The following is a 4,449-nucleotide window of genomic DNA, read 5'->3' on the forward strand; positions in this document are numbered from 1 at the left end:
TATGTTAGTTTTCTTCATTCGAACCAAGGTTTCAGGGAAATTTTGGTGTGCGCCTAGAGTAGATTTAAACAACTTTCAACAAAACTGCGGCCGTTTGGGAAGATCTCATTCGCCCGAAAAATTACCACCAAATGTTATAACTTTATGTTAGTTTTCTTCATTCGAACCAAGGTTTCAGGGAAATTTTGGGTGTGCGCCTAGCCGCTGGCTAAATGTGATACGCGATTAAGTTATGTTCAATTAATCCGCTTGCCGATTCCGACCTAAACTGGCCATGAGTTAGAACTCCTCAAATGTGATCAGTTCATCCTGACCTGTAGCTAAGAAACATGATCTTAAGGATCTTATAGATGGAATTTTCGATACTGAGGTGACGCAAGGTAAATTTGCCAAACTGAATGCAAAAACCGTCACCACGTGGTACACGTCACGCTTTTGCGGCCTTTTGCTTTTGAAGGTCGCTAACGTTCAAGGTCGTGGCTGTGCTGTTTAGGCCTAGCTGAACCTATGATTGGTTAATACGTAAACGCCTACCGCGGCATCTAGACGGTTCATCAAACGCTTCAGAAACCAGCTGAATTTTAAAACACCGAACATCAATTTCGGATTGTGTTTGATGCGATTTGCAGTTGCCTATGCGACGTTCCGATCATACACTGGATTAAAATTTCAAGGCCAATGAAGTGAGTGATGAAAATACTTGTTTTTTCAACGTTTCCAAATTATCCCAGTACAACGTTATGAAAAAACTATGGCAGCGGGGCCAATAAATCTCGAATTAAATGCCGTTGCTGTAGTAGTGAACGGTTCTGCCTGAAAATTCTTTGCTGATATTTCTTGTATTCGGACTCGGTGTTGCATCCATTCTCTTCAGTCGTCATGGGACACTTGAAGCCCCCTAAGGCGCCTGATCAGTTGAGCACTTTTGTTTAAAGGCGCCAGGTATTCGGAACAGATCAAAGTATCCACTGGACACCGAATTTTCCCAGGCCCAACTTTCGACCTCATGAGCCAATCAGAGGCTGATGCTACCCACGTTGTCTTTTCGTTTGTGACTCCCTGTGCTCACCCCACCGCAGCCCGCTCCAACTCCGTCAGCCTGTCTCAACACGAGGGGGATCTCCGTTTCTTGCACTGCATAGCTCATCCACCAGAGTTGTAGGGATAGCTCAATTATCTGAACCTGTTGTGCCGAACACTGAAGCAAGTGTAGCTCTCCCAGTGTTTTGTCATACATCAAAATTAGTGGTAACTCTTTCGCCGTAAAATATTAACGGAACCGCCTATTCTATGCGAAGAAAATTTTTCAGTCAAAGCGGAGACTTATATATCTTTCCTAGTCCACTTTTTAATGGCTAGAAGCACCCGTTAATGCAGTCACTAACGGCAATGTGTTCAACCTCTAATCGTCCTAAAAGCCAATAAAATGCGGAGGTCAGTGCTCGAACCATATAGGGGAATTGTACCATTATTTTTCTTGACTTCCTATACCAGGGATATGAAGGTGAACAACTTCGGGTTCGCCAATTCCCCATGCTATTGGTGCCAAAATATGGGAGGGGAGCGCGTGCTCCTCTCATTTTACCGACTTCTTCCAAACAGGTGTGTGCCTCTGTTACCCCTCTGTACACATTCCCCCCTGACTTTCATGAGGAAAAAGGCCTTATGATCTTCACGATGTACCATACCGGTTTGGTAATGGTGTATTGCCGAGAGTTTGTAGCTTCCGAATAGAACACGCTGGCTCGTGGACATAGCCCGTCATGTCCTTCCCCAAAGTAAAAGAAGGGAAATTGAAAAACGGGTGCCAAGTTGAATCATAGAGGTCACACTATCTCTTCACGGCTGATCGGCACAATGGTTTGTTCACGTCCCACAGATTACACCAGTTGCAAGCCGTTCACATGTTCATTAGCGTCGGTCACCATGATATAGCTAAAGGCATGAGGAAAAACCTACCAATGTGTAAGACTAAAAAACGCTGGTTTGGGTTTCATACAACGCTCAAGTGTCTGGCGTGTGTTCCCGGATTCGGTTTCACATTCTGTCCCTACGTAGGGGCTCCTTCTTGGCGAGATCCCTTCATATCAGCTGGTCGTTTATTCCATCCACTGCCCTATTAGTGATGACATTCTTGTGCGGTTCTGAAGTTGCTCCTTGAAAAGGATGATTTGATGTCTCTGAGTATCTCACCTCCGAATATGCGCAAGTGAAAAATTTGTCGCAGGGGCCTGCATGCCGCTTCCTTTCTCGTAAAATAGACTGCTCATTTCCATTCCATTCTCGTCTCAAGCCTCTGTACATACTCGAGTCTTAATGTGTGTGTGCATGCTTCGCTGCTAGATGATCCTGCTTTATTTCTATATTCTGATATAAGACCGCCCTCAACTCTATCTTCATTTGTTGCTCACATATTAGGGATAACAACTGTCCTTTTGCCTGAATTGCCATGGTAAATTCGGCTCATTTCTTAGCATTGGAACGAGAAACAGCTCACACGCGCTGGAGGACCGTTGATTGTGTGATTACCTCGTCCGTCAGTATCACCAACCGTTGATGATTTGAGTCCCATGATTCCCATTCTCATAGGTGTCCACTTGCTGTGCCACCGTAAAGAAGCAAGAGGGCTGAGGTATAGCCAGGTTTTCCAGCTATATATGTGAGCAATCATCATCATCATCATTGTCAGCTGTAATAACCGCGTACTCGTCGTACAGTGGTTGTAGCTGTCACAGTTTTGTTCACCGATGATTCGGGGAGGTGGGGTAGGTAGCTGCGCATTGGAGACGGGAGCTGATAAATTAGTGCGTAACTACAGCACTGTCAGTGGACTGTTAAATGGGGGGATTGGGAAGGGAGCTATGCATTGAAGGCAATAGCTTGGATGCATGAGCGCCATTATTTCTCCTGAATACCATTCACGGGAGCAATCGAGATGCAGAAGTTGATTTCAAGCCACTCACCTTCAAATGATTAGGTTTATGCCCTGACCACTGAGCTATCTCGAACTCAAGGTCTTCATCCAGGGAGTTACCAGTTGGGAAACGACTGCTTTCATTCTTTGTTTGCCAGGTCACAGGTTACCCATCTGGGTCGATTCCTCTCAGCTCAGGGCTGGGAAAAGAAAGCTCTGTGAGGCAGACGGTCTTCTGGTGTACAAAGTACATGTCCTTACCAGCGTAACCTATGAATGGACAATTGGCTTATGTAAAGTACATTGCATTTTTGAAGGATTTGATCCAAGAAAAGCAATATCGTCATTTCACTCTATGTCCGTTAGCGACCCCCCCCCTCGGTAGTACTTTGATCCCCGAGGTGTTGGAGGCAGTTAAAGAAGACTCAAACAGCATATCGATATTTCGAAGTTGAAGGGACAGGCGACACCTGACACCACTTGAGGTGGTGAACTCAAAAGATACTCTGCTATAGACACGCACGCATCCGCGAGAAGACATCCAAAGCCTTTATGAGATGAATTCAGAGGTGGCGCCAATCGCCAAACACTGTCAGTTTCTGGCGATCAGCAGAGTCAAAAGTATATTTGGTATGGGGGAAGACAATGATTGTTGGTTGATAGAAGGCGTAGTGCGGTCCCATTACCCTTCGCAAGGTGAAAATAGGATCGATGCAACCCCGGTCAGGACGAAACAAGGCGTGGTTTTGGCGAGTCTGACACTCCCGATGACGGATCTACCTGGGTAGGATAATGCTAGAAGATACCCTAGAAGTTATAGCCACTAGGCTGGTGCCTCTGTGGTTTTCGCATGATGTCCTTGCATTTTTTCTGAATATCTGAATCGCTGTCGGGGTGTCCCATTCTGTTGAATTGCTTCCTCATCCCACGTATTTGCTGTGTTGAAGCAATGAGATTGCACGCCGGACTTCCGTCTGGACTAGTATCGATGTTCCACGCGCAAGCACTTAGTCCTTCCAGAGGGAGAGGCTCATAAGAAGCGTTTGTAAGTGCTCAGCCCATCATTCAAAGCGTTTCTCTGAGTGGATTGCGGTCTCCAACTTTTCGTGGTTAGTTTCACTAACACTCGCCCTCCTTGAACCAGTCGCTCAGATTATTTGGAAGGGTGTGAGGTTTCCTCCCGTTGCGGAAACCTTCTCCATTTCCCGGGCTTTTGCGATCCAATACTTGTCGGCGTTTGAGGGATCTACGTGCTAGTATAATTTCCCTGGCTTCAGTCAGAGCTGCTGATCGTACCGAGTTCCGGCGTTCCTTGGAGTGTGTAAGGAACGTCTGGCAGACATTTTCATGAGTTCTGATCATGGCCTTTTTCACTTTTCTCCAGTCGTCATTCAAATCACCTCTTTGCCTATCGAATTCAGGGAGTTTCTGAGCCAACTGAAATCGCTATTGTCGAGTCACAGAGATGTTTTGCAAGTGTTGAACTGAATGACTGGGCCAACCGGCGCGTTCCAGAGGGAAATAGGATAAATCCG

General features: G+C 46.0%; 1 protein-coding gene across 1 annotated transcript in view; it reads left to right on the forward strand.

Annotated features, from left to right (window-relative positions):
- Positions 1-477: 477 nt before the first annotated feature.
- Positions 478-4,449, forward strand: part of T265_09761 (hypothetical protein) — a gene marked incomplete at both ends in the record, with an annotated part of 18,142 nt that continues 14,170 nt past the window's right edge. The window contains one exon of the mRNA XM_009175932.1: positions 478-683. The remainder of the gene's footprint in view (positions 684-4,449) is intronic.

This window comes from Opisthorchis viverrini (genome assembly GCF_000715545.1).
Source record: "Opisthorchis viverrini unplaced genomic scaffold opera_v5_300, whole genome shotgun sequence".
NCBI lineage: Eukaryota > Metazoa > Platyhelminthes > Trematoda > Opisthorchiida > Opisthorchiidae > Opisthorchis > Opisthorchis viverrini.